General features: G+C 39.9%; 12 pseudogenes; 4 read left to right on the top strand and 8 right to left on the bottom strand.

Moving 5' to 3' along the window:
• Positions 1–5: 5 nt before the first annotated feature.
• Positions 6–2,082, bottom strand: LOC117564969 (histone H3-like; annotated as a pseudogene).
• A 1,114-nt stretch (positions 2,083–3,196) lies between these two features.
• Positions 3,197–3,571, bottom strand: LOC117566098 (histone H2A-like; annotated as a pseudogene).
• Positions 3,572–3,812: 241 nt separating this feature from the next.
• Positions 3,813–4,526, top strand: LOC117564967 (histone H2B-like; annotated as a pseudogene).
• A 145-nt stretch (positions 4,527–4,671) lies between these two features.
• LOC117566084 (histone H1-like) lies at positions 4,672–5,483 on the bottom strand (annotated as a pseudogene).
• A 1,107-nt stretch (positions 5,484–6,590) lies between these two features.
• LOC117566086 (histone H3-like) lies at positions 6,591–7,048 on the bottom strand (annotated as a pseudogene).
• A 1,139-nt stretch (positions 7,049–8,187) lies between these two features.
• Positions 8,188–8,561, bottom strand: LOC117566087 (histone H2A-like; annotated as a pseudogene).
• A 254-nt stretch (positions 8,562–8,815) lies between these two features.
• Positions 8,816–9,249, top strand: LOC117566092 (histone H2B-like; annotated as a pseudogene).
• A 425-nt stretch (positions 9,250–9,674) lies between these two features.
• Positions 9,675–10,492, bottom strand: LOC117566083 (histone H1-like; annotated as a pseudogene).
• A 1,161-nt stretch (positions 10,493–11,653) lies between these two features.
• LOC117564965 (histone H3.v1-like) lies at positions 11,654–17,081 on the bottom strand (annotated as a pseudogene).
• LOC117566097 (histone H4-like) lies at positions 12,365–12,633 on the top strand (annotated as a pseudogene).
• Positions 17,082–17,359: 278 nt separating the features above from the next.
• Positions 17,360–17,705, top strand: LOC117566096 (histone H4-like; annotated as a pseudogene).
• A 277-nt stretch (positions 17,706–17,982) lies between these two features.
• LOC117566090 (histone H2A-like) lies at positions 17,983–18,730 on the bottom strand (annotated as a pseudogene).
• Between the last annotated feature and the right edge of the window lie 86 nt (positions 18,731–18,816).

Below are 18,816 nucleotides of genomic sequence, written 5' to 3'. Positions count from 1 at the left end.
TCTTCTCAGCGGGTCTTCTTGGTGCTACAGCTTTGCTTGTTTCTCTCACGGACCCAGCTGTCTTTCTTCGCCTTGGTGCCGCAGTCTTCTCTAGCTGCGCTGCTGATTGCAGCGACCTTCTTCGGGTTTCTTCTCACCACTGAGGCATTGCTTGGCTTTTGGCTTCGGATCCTTTTGGCAAGATGCAGACAATTTGAACGAACCAGATGCGCCTTGCCCTTACTTGAAGTTTCCCACTCAACAGCGCTCTTCAGGTACTTCTTAATGAATGGTGCCAATTTCTGCGCCGTCGCACTGTATGTGCACACTGTACTCTGATGCCATAAGCACGACCACCACGCTCCTTTAGGTTCAGGATTGAGCGTCCACCATTCCTGCTGAGTTGGAGGATGTGATGTGGAAGCCGGCTTCTACCTTTCGATGCAGAGGCTGCTTTCTTAGAGCACCTTTTTCTCAGCTGCGGGTGTCCGCTGTGGGGCAGCCACGGGAGATGCGATGTTGCAACTGACGGAGTTGACATATTCACTTCACTTTGTTTTGCTTTACTTTCACATAAAAATCTAATCTTAACGGAATTTAACAGTGGCGGTTGAATTGGTTGGTCACCATTTTGTGAGAATCGAGTAAAAGGCGAACGGCGAATTTTAGAGCATTACGTTTCCGCCAACAAAGTTTGCCACTAACCTATTCTTTATTAATATTTTACTATAGTTAATAGTATGATATTTTAATAGTTATGTATCGAATAATTTGCTAATATTTCGACCACACAAATACAATTATTGCGATCTACAATTACCTCACTGTGTTTAAATTTAAATTAAAGTCAACTTGTGTCTACACACAAAACAATTATCATATATAAAAACTCAATTATAAATATAAAAACAATAAAATACATATTTAGTTCTGAAAACAATTCTTTGAACAATTATGTTTTAAAATGTATTATTTAATATAAATATAATTTATTGCTTATATTTTAATTTGGTTCAAACTTGACCATGTACGTGAAACCAAGCGACCTCATATGAGTTATAGCTATTGAAAATTGATATGGAAAATCGAAATAAATGAAAAATAGATTTTTAAATATATTACTTATTTATAATTTCCTTACGATTTGTTCAATATCTACAAATTCTATCATTTTAATATGCATTTCATTCGTATTAAAACATCTTTACCATAACGAGTCAAAGTAATACAATCATAATGTACATACATAACACATATATGAGTGTATGCAAAAAGAAATTTAATAGAGATATTTACGTTAAGTCGGTATTATATTCAATCTTAAATGTATTATTCATATGCACTGAGTATAATAATAATTATTAATTATTTAATGTACTCTAGAGAAATTGTCACTGGTTTGAAGTGTATCTTTCTTTCAATATATCAGTATTGTTTGGCAAATAAAACACATTTCAACAGCGTAACAGCGACGGCGCTATTTTCATTAGCTAAAATTTTATTTAATATAAATGTAGATACAATAGTATCTGAGAATCATTAAGCACGCCCTTATTTTATATATTTTTAACTTGTACATTATTTTAATATACTATAAGTAATTAAAGAAAAAATGTAATCTTCTTTCAATAAAATTGTGTCCGAAAAGGACCGATTGTTTGATAATTTATGCTTGACAAGCACAACGCACAAGTTGTCACAATTTAAGACTTCGCCACGAATACGTCTGCCAGCTGAATATCTTCGGCATGATGGTGACACGCTTGGCATGGATAGCGCACAAGTTAGTATCTTCGAACAGGCCAACCAAGTAGCTTCACTAGCTTCCTGCAGTGCCATCACGCAGACTCTGGAACCGCAGATCGGTCTTGAAATCCTGAGCAATTCACGCACCAAGCGCTGGAAGTCAGCTTGCGGTCAGCAACTCTGTGCTCTTCTGGTAACGACGGATCTCACGCAGGAACATATACCGGGGCGATAACGATGAGGCTTCTCACACCGCCGGTGGGCTGGCGCACTTTTACGAGCCGCCTTAGTGCCAGCTGCCTTACGAGGCGCCTTGCCTCCGTCGATTTACGAAGCAGTCTGCTTAGTACGAGCCATTTTTATTTCACATTTTTTACTTCACACAGCAAATGTTAAAACACAATATCGGACGAAGCATTCGATTCGCTCGTCGTATTTATAGTAAAACTGGTGGTTCGGTGCCGACGCGCGAGAACGAGCGATCGGGTTGTGCCATGCCAGCGTGCCAGCGTTGTAGCGTGCAGCAGCACGTAGATACATATGCTGACTCTTCTGTTTTTGTATCTTTGAGTATAAATAGAGGCGTTTGAGTCGGACCGAACAACAGATCTTTTTCTGACTTCGGTGAGGTAAAGTAAAATATTAAAATGAAAAAGACTGGTCGTGGTAAAGGTGGCAAGGCTGGGGAAAAGGTGGCGCAAAGCGACATCGCAAAGTGTGTTGCGATAACATCCAGGTATCACGAAGCCAGCTATCCGTGTCTAGCTCGTCGTGGCGGTGTGAAGCCATCTCTGGTCTTATTTATGAGGAAACTCGTGTGTGCTGAAGGTTTCTTGGAAAACGTTATCGTGATGCAGTCACATACACCGAACACGCCAAGAGAAGACAGTCACAGCCATGGAATGTTGTGTACGCTCTGAAGAGCAAGGCCGCACTCTGTACGTTTCGGCGCTAAGAAAATTTGTATCTACTACACAAAAACAAAAAACCCACAATATCGTCCTTTTCAGGACCACAAAAAAATTCATTAAAGAGAGAATAAAATCAATATGTATAATGTTCAAAAATAAAGAACATAAAAAACTATATTTTGATTAACATTAGAGAATAACTCCCTCAAATTCATCCAGATTGCCCGTTATTCTGTAGAATTTAATTCTAAGATTACAAATAAATAAATTTGTTAATGTGAGATTAATATTAAAAAAAAAAACGCTGCAGCGTCTTGTACATTTTAAAATACTTTTGACACAACTGTACCTCGTGTACACTGCAGATACTTGTCCATGGAGATCAAATATCAAAGTAAGTAGAGTACTCAATATTTTGAATTTCGACGAATGAATGAATATAAAATTCTGATATATATTTTGTATATTAGAAAATTATTCTTCTTATGTAAATTTTTGGTCGTCCTGAAAAGGACGTTTGGATTTTGTTATTTGTTTTATATGCGAGTTTGAATTTGCATTTAAGCCTCTTTTCGGTCTTTCTTGGCAATGAGAACCAGCCTGGATATAGGCAATAACACCGCCCTGGCAATGGTGACACCCGAAAGCAGTTTGTTCAACTCCTCATCGTTGCGGATGGCCCAATTGCATATGACGAGGATAATCCTAGTCTTCTTGTTTCACGGGTGCGTTACCAGCCAACTCCAAAACTTCAGGCCAAGTATCCATCACAGCAGCCAGTACACAGGAGCACCAGCACCAACACGCTCGGCATAGTTCCCTTAGCGAAGCAGACGGTGAATACGGCCAACGGGGAACTGAAGACCAGCGCGTTGAACGAGACTTTGCCTTTCCCGAACTTTGCCACCTTTACCACGACCAGACATTTTATTATTATTGTTACTTCACTGTTCACACACAAAACTCGAATGTTGCTGCCACAGCAACCATGCCAGCTATTTATACTTTTTCCAGCTACCCTTACTCGTCCGTTAAGGGATGACAGCTGGTGCTGAAAACGGTCGCGTTGAGAGCTCGTCTAACGGAAAGCGTTGCTACAATAAAAGTATAAATTGGACGTGTTTTGGATCTCTAGCAAAATATCAGTGAAGTGAATTTTTAAAGTGAATTTGAAAAATGCCGCCCAAAGACTAGTGAAAGGCAGCCAAGAAGGCTGCAAAGCGCAGAAGAATATCACCAAGAATGAACAAGAAGAAGAAGCGCAAGAGGAAGGAAAGTTATGCCATCTACATCTACAAAGTGCTGAAGCAGGTCCATCCTGACACCGGTATCTCATCGAAGGCAATGAGCATCATGAACAGCTTTGTGAACGACATTTTCGAGCGCATTGCTGCCGAGGCCTCCCGTTTGGCTCACTACAACAAGCGCTCGACTATTCACCAGTCGGAAATCCAAACCGCTGTCCGTCTCTTGCTGCCTGGAGAATTGGCCAAGCACGCTGTCAGTGAGGGAACCAAGGCTGTCACCAGTACACAGCTCGAAGTAATTCGATTTCTTTGCACAACCTACACACCTAAAGTAAAAGGCCTTTTCAGGGCCACAAATTACCTATCCAAAGAGTTTAAATTTAAATATAATATTAATAATAGTGCATAATGAAGGTATACCTAAAAAACGGCGTTAGACCAGCATTTACAAATTTTCAACCGAGACGGGACTGTACTTTTTTGGTTTAGTGAGAACAGAGAACTTCATAAGAGGTATTGCGTGTTGTCGAAAGGTTGAGTTTCTTATATTACTATTGTTGCTATAGGGATTTTATATTTAGCTACCTGGCTCACGCCTTAAATGATGCTTTGTGTTAAAAATACGATTCTGTTATAGTCATAAAGTCATCTCTTAAATATCACATAACTTGAAAACTCATTTCTCTTTTGATATAAAATTTAGTAGCCCTAAAAGGGCTTTGTAAATAACATATTTCATAGTCTTGAAACTTGTGCACGACAATCTTCAATGTCCTTGTGCTCTCTTCTTATTTCTTGGCTGCAGCTGCAGTTTTTGCCTTGGTTTCTTAGCAGCCACTGCGGCTTTCTTTGGCGATGCTGCCGCTGCTGCCTTCTTTGGCTTCGGCTTGGCAGTTGCGGTCTTGGGCTTTGGTGCTTTTGGCTTTGCAGCACTCGACTTGGCCGCCGCCTTTGCTGTTGTGGGCTTGGCTTTTACTGTACCACTCTTCTTGGCTCCTTAGCCTTTGCTTTCTCAGCCTTCTTCTTTCAGCGGTCTTCTTGGTTGCTACAGCTTTGCTTGGTTTCTTCTCAGCGGACCCAGCTGCTTTCTTCGCCTTGTGCCGGCAGTCTTCTTCTTAGCTGCTGCTGCTGATGCAGCGACCTTCTCGGTTTCTTCTCACTGAGGCAGCCTTGGCTTTTGGCTTCGGATCCTTTTTGCAGATGCAGACAATTTGAACGAACCAGATGCCCCTTGCCTTTAGCTTGGATAAGTTTTCACTAGCAACAGCGCTCTTCAAGGTACTTCTTAATGAATGGTGCCAATTTCTGGGCGTCGCACTTGTATGTGGCACTGATGTACTTCTTGATTGCCATAAGCGACGAGCCACCACGCTCCTTTAGGTTCAGGATTGATGCGTCCACCATTTGCTGATTGGAGGATGTGATGGAGGAACTGCCGGCTTCTTCACTTTCGATGCAGATGCTGCTTTCTTGGCAGCCACCTTTTTCTCGGCTGCGGGTGTCGCTGGCGGGCAGCCACAGGAGATGCGGATGTTGCAACTGCGGAGTCTGACATATTTCACTTCACTTTGTTTTGCTTTACTTTCACACTAAAATCAATTTTAACGGAATTTACAGTTGGTGGTTGAATTTGGTTGGTCACCCGATTTTGTGAGAATCGAGTAGAAAAGGCGCAACGCGAATGTTTACAGCGGTGAACGTTTCCGCCAAACAAAGTTTGCCATTAACCTATTCTTTATTTAATATTTACTATAGTTAATAGTTTGATATTTTAATAGTTATGTATCGAATATTTGCTTAAATATTCGAACAACCAAAATAAAATTAATTGCATTCATCTTACAATTACTCACTGTGTTTAAAAATTTCACCTTAAATTCAACTTTGTGTCTACACAAAAACATTATATATAAAAACTCAATTTTATAAATATAAAAACAATAAAAATACAATATTTGAATCTGAAAACAAGTTCTTTTGAACAATTATGTGTTAAAATTATATTTAATATAATATAATTTATTGCTCATATTTTATTTTGTTTCAAACTTGACCATGTCAGTGAAACCAAGCGACCTCATAGAGTTATAAAGCTATTGAAAATTGATATGAAAAATCGAAATAAATGTAAAAAATAGAATTTTTAAATATATTACTTATTTTAATATAATTTTCTTAACGATTTGTTCAATATCTACAAAATTCTATCATTTTAATATGCATTTCATTCGTATTAAAACCATCTTTACCATTAGACAGTACAAAGTAAGTACAATCATATGTACATACATAACATTCAACGTATGAAGAGTGTAATGCAAAAGAAATTAATAAATATTTACGTTCTCGTATTATTATTCATTTAAATGTATTATTTTATTCATATACACTGATCTATAATAAATTATTAAATTATTTAATGTATCTCTAGAAGAAATTGTCACTGGTTTGAAGTGTATCTTTCTTTCAATATGCAGTATTGTTTGGCAAATAAAACCACATTTCAACAGCGTAACAGCGACGGCGCTATTTTCATTAGCTAAATTTATTTATATAAATGTAGATACAAAGTATCTGAGAATCATTAAGCACGCCCTTATTTATATATTTTTAACTTGTACATTATTTTAATATAATACTAAAGTAATTAAAGAAAAATGTAAATCTTCTTTCAATAAAATTTTGTGGTCCTGAAAAGGAACCGATTGTTTGATAATTTGATGCTTGACAAGCACAACGCACAACGTTGTCACAATTTAAGCACGTTCGCCACGAATACGTCTGGCCAGCTGAATATCTTTCGCATGATGGTGACACGCTTGGCATGGATAGCGCACAAGTTAAGTATCTTCGAACAGGCCAACCAAGTAGCTTCACTAGCTTCCTGCAGTGCCATCACGGCAGAGCTCTGGAAACGCAGATCGGTCTGAAATCCTGAGCAATTTCACGCACCAAGCGCTGGAAAGGCAGCTTGCGGATCAGCAACTCTGTGCTCTTCTGGTAACGACGGATCTCACGCAGGGCAACAGTACCGGGGCGATAACGATGAGGCTTCTTCACACCGCCGGTGGCTGGCGCCACTCTACGAGCCGCCTTAGTGCCAGCTGCATTACGAGCGCCTTGCCTCCGGGTCGATTTACGAGCAGTCTGCTTAGTACGAGCCATTTTTATTTCACAATTTTACTTCACACAGCAAATGTTAAAACACAATATCGGACGAACGATTCGGCTCTCCGTATTTATAGTAAAATGGTGGGTGGGTTGCCGAGCGAGAGCGAGAACGAGCGATCGGGTTGTTGCCATGCCAGCGTGCCAGCGTGTGCGTGCGAGCAGCACGTAGATACTATTGCTGACTCTTTCTGGTTTTTGTATCTTTGAGTATAAATAGAGGCGTTTGAGTCGGACGAACAACAGTATCTTTCTGACTTCGGTGAGTGTAAAGTAAAATATTAAAGTGAAAAATGACTGGTCGTGGTAAAGGTGGCAAGGGCTGGGAAAAAGGTGGCGCAAACGACATCGCAAAGTGTTGCGTGATAACATCCAGGGTATCACGAAGCCAGCTATCCGTCGTCTAGCTCGTCGTGGCGGTGTGAGCGCATCTCTGGTCTTATGTTATGATAGAAACTCGTGGGTGTGGTGCTGAAGGTTTTCTTGGAAAACGTTATCCGTGATGCAGTCAACATACACCGAACACGCCAAGAGGAAGACAGTCACAGCCATGGATGTTGTGTTACGCTCTGAAGAGGCAAGGCCGCACTCTGTACGGTTCGCGGCTAAGAAAATTTGTATCTACTACAAAAATGCAAACTTAAAACCACATAAATCGGTCCTTTTCAGGACCACCAAAAAATTCATTAAAAGAGAATAAAATCAATATATGTATATATTGTCAAAATAAAGAAAACTAAAAACTATATTTTGATTAACATTAGAGAATAACTCCCTCAAATTCATCCAGATTGCCCCTGTTATTCTGTAGAATTTAAATCTAAGATACAAATAAATAAATTTGTTCATTTGTGATGAATATTAAAAAAAAAACGCTGCAGCGTGTTGTACATTTTAAAATACTTTTTGACACACACCTGTACCTGAATATCTCGTGTACACTGCAGATACTTTGTCTCATGTGAAGATCAAAGTAAAGTAGTACTCAATATTTAATTTCTAATGAATGAATGATATATAATAATATATTATTTTGTATATTAGAAAAATTATTCTCTTTAGTAAATTTTTGGTCGTCCTGAAAAGGACGTTTTGGTTTTGGTTGATTTGTTTTATATGCGAGTTTGAATTTGCATTTAAGCCTTCTTTTCGGTCTTCTTGGGCAAGAGAACAGCCTGAATATTAGGCAAAAACACCGCCCTGGGGCAATGGTGACACCCGAAAGCAGTTTGTTCAACTCCTCATCGTTGCGGATGGCCAATTGCAGATGACGAGGGATAATCCTAGTCTCTTGTGTTGTCACGGGCTGCGTTACCAGCCAACTCCAAAACTTCACGGCCAAGTACTCCATCACAGCAGCCTAGTACACAGGAGCACCAGCACCAACACGCTCGGCATAGTTGCCCTTGCGAAGCAGACGGTGAATACGGCCAACGGAACTGAAGACCAGCGCGGTTGGAACGAGACTTTGCTTTCCCTTAACTTTGCCACCTTTACCACGACCAGACATTTTTATTATTATTTTTACTTCACTGTTTCACACACAAAACTCGAAATGTTGCTGCCACATGCAAACCATTGCCAGCTATTTATACTTTTTCCAGCTACCTACTCGTTCCGTTAAGGGATGACAGCTGGTGCTGAAACCGGTCGCGTGAGAGCTCGTCTAACGGAAGCGTTGCTACACATAAAAGTATAAATTGGACGCTGTTTTGGATCTCTAGCAAAATATCAGTGAAGTGAATTTTTAAAGGAATTTGAAAAATGCCGCCAAAGACTAGTGGAAAGGCAGCCAAGAAGGCTGCAAAGCGCAGAAGAATATCACCAAGAATGACAAGAAGAAGAAGCGCAAGAGGAAGGAAAGTTATGCCATCTACATCTACAAAGTGCTGAAGCAGGTCCATCCTGACACCGGTATCTCATCGAAGGCAATGAGCATCATGAACAGCTTTGAACGACATTTTCGAGCGCATTGCTGCCGAGGCCTCCCGTTTGGCTCACTACAACAAGCGCTCGACTATCACCAGTCGGGAAAATCCAAACCGCTGTCCGTCTCTTGCTGCCTGGAGAATTGGCCAAGCACGCTGTCAGTGAGGGAACCAAGGCTGTCACCAAGTACACGAGCTCGAAGTAATTCGATTTCTTTGCACAACCTACACACCTAAAGTAAAAGGCCCTTTTCAGGGCCACAAATTACCTATCCAAAGAGTTTAAATTTAAATATAAATATTAATAATAGTGCATAATGAAGGTATACCTAAAAATACGGCGTTAGACCAGCATTTACAAATTTTCAACCAGACGGGACTGTACTTTTTTGGTTTAGTGAGAACAGAGAACTTCATAAGAGGTATTGCGTGTTGTCGAAAGGTTGAGTTTTCTTATATTATATTGTTGCTATAGGGATTTTTTATTTAGCTACCTGGCTCACGCCTTAAATGATGCTTGTGTTAAAAATACGATTCTTTTATAGTCATAAAAGTCATCTCTTAATATCACATAACTTGAAAAACTCATTTCTCTTTTGATATAAAATTAGTAGCCTGAAAAGGGCTTTGTTAAATAACAAATTTCATAGTCTTGAAACTTGTGCACGACAATCTTCAATGTCCTGTGCTCTCTCTTATTTCTTGGCTGCAGCTGCAGTTTTTGCCTGGGTTTCTTAGCAGCCACTGCGGCTTTCTTTGGCGATGCTGCCGCTGCTGCCTTCTTTGGCTTCGGCTTGGCAGTTGCGGTCTTGGGCTTGTGGTGCTTTTGGCTTTGCAGCACTCGACTTGGCCGCCGCCTTTGCTGTTGTGGGCTTGGCTTTTACTGTACCACTCTTCTTGGCCTCCTTAGCCTTTGCTTTCTCAGCCTTTCTTCTTTTCAGCGGTCTTCTTGGTTGCTACAGCTTTGCTTGGTTTCTTCTCAGCGGACCCAGCTGCTTTCTTCGCCTTGGTGCCGCAGTCTTCTTCTTAGCTGCTGCTGCTGAGCAGCGACCTTCTTCGGTTTCTTCTCCACTGAGGCAGCCTTGGCTTTTGGCTTCGATCCTTTTTGGCAGATGCAGACAATTTGAACGAACCAGATGCGCCCTTGCTTTTAGCTTGATAAGTTTTCCCACTAGCAACACAGCTCTTCAGGTACTTCTTAATGAATGGTGCCAATTCTGGGCGTCGCACTTGTATGTGGCACTGATGTACTTCTTGATTGCCATAAGCGACGAGCCACCACGCTCCTTTAGGTTCAGGATTGATGCGTCCACCATTTGCTGAGTTGGAGGATAGTGATGGAGATAACTGCCGGCTTCTTCACTTTCGATGCAGATGCTGCTTTCTTGCAGCCACCTTTTTCTCGGCTGCGGGTGTCGCTGGCGGGGCAGCCACAGGAGATGCGGATGTTGCAACTGCGGAGTCTGACATATTTCACTTCACTTTGTTTTGCTTTACTTTCACACTAAAATCAATTTTAACGGAATTTACAGTTGGTGGTTGAATTTGGTTGGTCACCCGATTTTGTGAGAATCGAGTAGAAAAGGCGCAACGCGAATGTTTACAGCGGTGAACGTTTCCGCCAAACAAGTTTGCCATTAACCTATTCTTTATTTTAATATTTACTATAGTAATATTTGATATTTTAATAGTTATGTATCGAAATATTTTGCTTAAATATTCGAACAACCAAATAAAATTAATTGCATTCATCTACAATTACTCACTGTGTTTAAAATTTCACCTTAAATTCAACTTTGTGTCTACACAAAACAATTATCATATAAAAACTCAATTTATAAATATAAAAACAATAAAAATACAATTTGGAATCTGAAAACAAGTCTTTGAACAATTATGTTGTTAAATGTATTATTATTTAATATAAATATAATTTATTGCTCATATTTTTAATTTTGGTTCAAACTTGACCATGTCAGTGAAAACAAGCGACCTCATAGAGTTATAAGCATTGAAAATTGATATGGAAAAATCGAAATAAATGTAAAAAATAGAATTTTTAAATATATACTTATTTAATATAATTTTTTAACGATTTGTTCAATATCTACAAAATTCTATCATTTTAATATGCATTTCATTCGTATTAAAACCATCTTTACCATTAGACAGTACAAAGTAAGTACAATCATATGTACATACATAACATTCAACGTATGAAGAGTGTAATGCAAAGAAATTTAATAAATATTACGATCTCGTATTATTATTCATTTAAATGTATTTATTTTATTCATATACACTGATCTATATAATAAATATTAAATTATTTAATGTATCTTCTAGAGAAATTGTCACTGGTTTGAAGTGTATCTTTACTTTCAATATGCAGTATTGTTTGGCAAATAAAACCAGACATTCAACAGCGTAACAGCGACGGCGCTATTTTCATTAGCTAAAATTTTATTTAATATAAATGTAGATACAATAGTATCTGAGAATCATTAAGCACGCCCTTATTTATATATTTTTAACTTGTACATTATTTTAATATAAATACTAAAGTAATTAAGAAAAATGTAAATCTTCTTTCAATAAAATTGTGGTCCTGAAAAGACCGGATTGTTTGATAATTTGATGCTTGACAAGCACAACGCACAACGTTGTCAACAATTTAAGCACGTTCGCCACGAATACGTCTGGCCAGCTGAATATCTTTCGCATGATGGTGACACGCTTGGCATGGATAGGCGCACAAGTTAGTATCTTCGAACAGGCCAACCAAGTAGGCTTCACTAGCTTCTGCAGTGCCATCACGGCAGAGCTCTGGAAACGCAGATCGGTCTTGAAATCCTGAGCAATTTCACGCACCAAGCGCTGGAAAGGGCAGCTTGCGGATCAGCAACTCTGTGCTCTTCTGGTAACGACGGATCTCACGCAGGGCAACAGTACCGGGGCGATAACGATGAGGCTTCTTCACACGCCGGTTGGCTGGCGCACTCTTACGAGCCGCCTAGTTGCCAGCTGCCTTACGAGGCGCCTTGCCTCCGGTCGATTTACGAGCAGTCTGCTTAGTACGAGCCATTTTTATTTCACAATTTTACTTCACACAGCAAATGTTAAAACACAATAATCGACGAAGCGATTCGGCTCTCGTATTTATAGTAAAACTGGTGTGGGTTGCCGAAGCGAGAGCGAGAACGAGCGATCGGGTTGTTGCCATGCCAGCGGCCAGCGTGTTTAGCGTGCGAGCAGCACGTAGATACATATTGCTGACTCTTTCTGGTTTTGTATCTTTGAGTATAAATAGAAGCGTTTGAGTCGGACCGAACAACAGTATCTTTCTGACTTCGGTGAGTGTTAAAGTAAATATTAAAAGTGAAAAATGACTGGTCGTGGTAAAGGTGGCAAGGGCTTGGGAAAGGGTGGCGCAAAGCGACATCGCAAAGTGTTGCGTGATACATCCAGGGTATCACGAAGCCAGCCTATATCCGTCGTCTAGCTCGTCGTGGCGGTGTGAAGCGCATCTCTGGTCTTATTTATGAGGAACTCGTGGTGTGCTGAAGGTTTTCTTGGAAAACGTTATCCGTGATGCAGTCACATACACCGAAACACGCCAAGAGGAAGACAGTCACAGCCATGGATGTTGTGTAACGCTCTGAAGAGGCAGCCGCACTCTGTACGGTTTCGCGGCTAAGAAAATTTGTATCTACTACAAAATGCAAACTTAAAACCCACATAAATCGTCCTTTTCAGACCACCAAAAAATTCATTAAAAGAAATAAAATCAATATGTATATATTGTCAAAATAAAGAAACTAAAAACTATATTTTGATTAACATTAGAGAATAACTCCCTCAAATTCATCCAGATTGCCCCTGTTATTCTGTAGAATTAAATTCTAAGATACAAATAAATAAATTTGTTCATTTGTGAGAAGTAAATATTAAAAAAAAAACGCTGCAGCGTGTTGTACATTTTAAAATACTTTTTGACACAACTGTACCTCGTGTACACTGCAGATACTTTGTCCATGTGAAGATCAAAGTAAAGTAGTACTCAATATTTAATTTCTGAATGAATGAATATAAATATAATTATTTTTGTATATTAGAAAAATTATTCTCTTTAGTAAATTTTTGGTCGTCCTGAAAGGACGTTTTGGGTTTTGGTTGATTTGTTTTATATGCGAGTTTGAATTTGCATTTAAGCCTTCTTTTCGGTCTTCTTGGGCAGAGAACAGCCTGAATATTAGGCAAAACACCGCCCTGGGCAATGTGACACCCGAAAGCAGTTTGTTTCAACTCCTCATCGTTGCGGATGGCCAATTGCAGATGACGAGGGATAATCCTAGTCTTCTTGTTGTCACGGGCTGCGTTACCAGCACAACTCCAAAACTTCAGCGGCCAAGTACTCCATCACAGCAGCCAAGTACACAGGAGCACCAGCACCAACACGCTCGGCATAGTTGCCCTTGCCGAGCAGACGGTGAATACGCCAACGGGAACTGAAGACCAGCGCGGTTGGAACGAGACTTTGCCTTTCCCTTAACTTTGCCACCTTTACCACGACCAGACATTTTTATTATTATTGTTACTTCACTGTTTCACACACAAAACTCGAATGTTGCTGCCACATGCAACCATTGCCAGCTATTTATACTTTTTCCAGCTACCTACTCGTTCCGTAAGGGATGACAGCTGGTGCTGAAAAACCGGTCGCGTTGAGAGCTCGTCTAACGGAAAGCGTTGCTACAATAAAAGTATAAATTGGACGTGTTTTGGATCTCTAGCAAAATATCAGTGAAGTGAATTTTTAAAGTGAATTTGAAAAATGCCGCCCAAGACTAGTGGAAAGGCAGCCAAGAAGGCTGGCAAACGCAGAAGAATATCACCAAGAATGACAAGAAGAAGAAGCGCAAGAGGAAGGAAAGTTATGCCATCTACATCTACAAAGTGCGAAGCAGGTCCATCCTGACACCGGTATCTCATCGAAGGCAATGAGCATCATGAACAGCTTTGTGAACGACATTTTCGAGCGCATTGCTGCCGAGAGCCTCCCGTTTGGCTCACTACAACAAGCGCTCGACTATCACCAGTCGGGAAATCCAAACCGCTTGTCCGTCTCTTGCTGCCTGGAAGAATTGGCCAAGCACGCTGTCAGTGAGGAACCAAGTGCTGTCACCAAGTACACGAGCTCGAGTAATTCGATTTCTTTGCACAACCTACACACCTAAAGTAAAAGGCCCTTTTCAGGCCACAAAATTACCTATCCAAAGAGTTTAAAATTTAAATATATAATATTAAATATAATAGTGCATAATGAAGGTATACCTAAAAATACGGCGTTAGACCAGCATTTACAAATTTTCAACCGAGACGGGACTGTACTTTTTGGTTAGTGAGAACAGAGAACTTCATAAGAGGTATTGCGTGTTTGTCGAAAGGTTGAGTTTCTTATATTACTATGTTGCTATAGGGATTTTTTTTTTAGCTACCTGGCTCACGCCTTAAATGATGCTTTGTGTAAAAATACGATTCTGTTATAGTCATAAAAAGTCATCTCTTAATATCACATAACTTGAAACTCATTTCTCTTTTGAATATAAAATTAGTAGCCCTGAAAAAGGGCTTTGTTAAATAACAAATTTCATAGTCTTGAAACTTGTGCACGACAATCTTCAATGTCCTTGTGCTCTCTTCTTATTCTTGGCTGCAGCTGCAGTTTTTGCCTTGGGTTTCTTAGCAGCCACTGCGGCTTTCTTTGGCGATGCTGCCGCTGCTGCCTTCTTTGGCTTCGGCTTGGCAGTTGCGGTCTTGGGCTTTGGTGCTTTTTGGCTTTGCAGCACTCGACTTGGCCGCCGCCTTGCTGTTGTGGGCTTGGCTTTTACTGTACCACCTCTTCTTGGCCTCCTAAGCCTTTGCTTTCTCAGCCTTCTTCTTTTCAGCGGTCTTCTTGGTTGCTACAGCTTTGCTTGGTTCTTCTCAGCGGACCCAGCTGCTTTCTTCGCCTTGGTGCCGGCACAGTCTTCTTCTTAGCTGCTGCTGCCTAGATGCAGCGACCTTCTTCGGTTTCTTCTCCACTGAGGCAGCCTGGCTTTTGGCTTCGGATCCTTTTTGGCAGATGCAGACAAGATTGAAACGAACCAGATGCGCCCTTGCCTTTAGCTTGGGATAAGTTTTCACTAGCAACAGCGCTCTTCAGGTACTTCTTAATGAATGGTGCCAATTTCTGGGCGTCGCATTTGTATGTGGCACTGATGTACTTCTTGATTGCCATACGACGCAGCCACCACGCTCCTTTAGGTTCAGGATTGATGCGTCCACCATTTGCTGAGTTGGAGGCTGTGATGGAGGAACTGCCGGCTTCTTCACTTTCGATGCAGATGCTGCTTTCTTGGCAGCCACCTTCTTGCTCGCTGCGGGTGTCGCGCTGGCGGGCAGCCACAGGAGATGCGGATGTTGCAACTGCGAGTCTGACATATTTCACTTCACTTTGTTTTGCTTTACTTTCACACTAAAAATCAATTTTAACGTGAATTTACAGTTGGTGGTTGAATTTGGTTGGTCACCCCGATTTTGTGAGAATCGAGTAGAAAGGCGCAACGCGAATGTTTACAGCGGTGAACGTTTCCGCCAAACAAGTTTGCCATTAACCTATTCTTTATTAATATTTACTATAGTTAATAGTTTGATATTTTAATAGTTATGTATCGAAATATTTGCTTAAATATTCGAACAACCAAATAAAATTAATTGCATTCATCTACAATTACTCACTGTGTTTTAAAATTTCACCTTAAATTCAACTTTGTGTCTACACAAAAACAATTATCATATATAAAACTCAATTTATATAAATATAAAAACAAATAAAAATACAATATTTGAATCTGAAAACAAGTTCTTTGAACAATTATGTTGTTAAATGTATTATTTAATATAAATATAATTTATTGCTCATATTTTTAATTTTGGTTCAAACTTGACCATGTCAGTGAAAACCAAGCGACCTCATAGAGTTATAAGCTATTGAAAATTGATATGGAAAAATCGAAATAAATGTAAAAAATAGAATTTTTAAATATATTACTTATTTAATATAATTTCTTAACGATTTGTTCAATATCTACAAAATTCTATCATTTTAATATGCATTTCATTCGTATTAAACCATCTTTACCATTAGACAGTACAAAGTAAGTACAATCATATGTACATACATAACATTCAACGTATGAAGAGTGTAATGCAAAAGAAATTTAATAAATATTTACGTTCTCGTATTATTATTCATTTAAATGTATTATTACTTATTCATATACACTGATCTATAATAAATTATTAAATTATTTAATGTATCTTCTAGAGAAATTGTCACTGGTTTGAAGTGTATCTTTCTTTCAATATGCGTATTGTTTGGCAAATAAAACCACATTTTCACAGCGTAACAGCGACGGCGCTATTTTCATTAGCTAAATTTTTATTTAATATAAATGTAGATACAATAGTATCTGAGAATCATTTAAGCACGCCCCTTATTTATATATTTTTAACTTGTACATTATTTTAATATAATACTAAAGTAATTAAGAAAAATGTAAATCTTCTTTCAATAAAATTGTGGTCCTGAAAAGGACCGATTGTTTGATAATTTGATGCTTGACAAGCACAACGCACAACGTTGTCACAATTTAAGCACGTTCGCCACGAATACGTCTGGCCAGCTGAATATCTTTCGGCATGATGGTGACACGCTTGCATGGATAGCGCACAAGTTAGTATCTTCGAACAGGCCAACCAAGTAGGCTTCACTAGCTTCCTGCAGTGCCATCACGGCAGAGCTCTGGAAACGCAGATCGGTCTTGAAATCCTGAGCAATTTCACGCACCAAGCGCTGGAAAGGCAGCTTGCGGATCAGCAACTCTGTGCTCTTCTGGTAACGACGGATCTCACGCAGGGCAACAGTACCGGGCGATAACGATGAGGCTTCTTCACACCGCCGGTGGCTGGCGCACTCTTACGAGCCGCCTTAGTTGCCAGCTGCTTACGAGCGCCTTGCCTCCGGTCGATTTACGAGCAGTCTGCTTAGTACGAGCCATTTTTATTTCACATTTTTTACTTCACACAGCAAATGTTAAAACACAATAATCGGACGAAGCGATTCGGCTCTCGTATTTATAGTAGAACTGGTGTGGTTGCGAGCGAGAGCGAGAACGAGCGATCGGGTTGTTGCCATGCCAGCGTGCCAGCGTGTTAGCGTGCGAGCAGCACGTAGATACATATTGCTGACTCTTTCTGGTTTTTGTGTATCTTTGAGTATAAATAGAGGCGTTTGAGTCGGACCGAACAACAGTATCTTCTCTGACTTCGGTGAGTGTAAAGTAAAATATTAAAAGTGAAAAATGACTGGTCGTGGTAAAGGTGGCAAGGGCTTGGAAAAGGTGGCGCAAAGCGACATCGCAAAGTGTTGCGTGATAACATCCAGGTATCACGAAGCCAGCTATCCGTCGTCTAGCTCGTCGTGGCGGTGTGAAGCGCATCTCTGGTCTTATTTATGAGGAAACTCGTGGTGTGCTGAAGGTTTCTTGGAAACGTATCCGTGATGCAGTCACATACACCGAACACGCCAAGAGGAAGACAGTCACAGCCATGGATGTTGTGTACGCTCTGAAGAGGCAAGGCCGCACTCTGTACGGTTTCGGCGGCTAAGAAAATTTGTATCTACTACAAAAATGCAAACTTAAAAACCCACATAAATCGGTCCTTTTTCAGCGACCACCAAAAAAATTCATTAAAGAGAATAAAATCAATATGTATATATTGTCAAAATAAAGAAACTAAAAACTATATTTTTGATTAACATTAGAGAATAACTCCCTCAAATTCATCCAGATTGCCCCTGTTATTCTGTAGAATTTAATTCTAAGATACAAATAAATAAATTTGTTCATTTGTGAGAAGTAAATATTAAAAAAAAAAAACGCTGCAGCGTGTTGTACATTTTAAAATACTTTTTGACACAACTGTACCTCGTGTACACTGCAGATACTTTGTCCATGTGAAGATCAAAATATTCAAATACTTTTTGACACAACTGTACCCCTTGTACAGAGCAGATACTTTGCTCTTGTAAAGATCGGAATTGGAAAGTCATTTTTGACGCAACTGTACCTCGTGCGCCATGTAGATACTTTGCTCAAGAATGAATGAATATAAATATAATTATTTTTGAATATTAGAAAGATTATTCTCTTTAGTAAATTTTTGGTCGTCCTGAAAAGGACGTTTTGGGTTTTGGTTGATTTGTTTTATATGCGAGTTTGAATTTGAATTTAAGCCTTCTTTTCGGTCTTCTTGGGCAAGAGAACAGCCTGAATATTAGGCAAAAACACCGCCCTGGCAATGGTGACACCCCGAAAGCAGTTTGTTTCAACTCCTCATCGTTGCGGATGGCCAATTGCAGATGACGAGGGATAATCCTAGTCTTCTTGTTGTCACGGGCTGCGTTACCAGCCAACTCCAAAACTTCAGCGCCAAGTACTCCATCACAAGCAGCCAAGTACACAGGAGCACCAGCACCAACACGCTCGCATAGTTGCCCTTGCGAAGCAGACGGTGAATACGGCCAACGGGGAACTGAAGACCAGCGCGGTTGGAACGAGACTTTGCCTTCCCTTAACTTTTGCCACCTTTACCACGACCAGACATTTTTATTATTATTTGTTACTTCACTGTTTCACACACAAAACTCGAATGTTGCTGCCACATGCAACCATTGCCAGCTATTTATACTTTTCCAGCTACCTACTCGTTCCGTTAAGGGATGACAGCTGG

Source organism: Drosophila albomicans, chromosome 2L (assembly GCF_009650485.2).
Source record: "Drosophila albomicans strain 15112-1751.03 chromosome 2L, ASM965048v2, whole genome shotgun sequence".
Taxonomy (NCBI): domain Eukaryota; kingdom Metazoa; phylum Arthropoda; class Insecta; order Diptera; family Drosophilidae; genus Drosophila; species Drosophila albomicans.
Note: the sequence above shows the minus strand (reverse complement) of the source record. Positions and strands in the feature narration are given on the sequence as shown.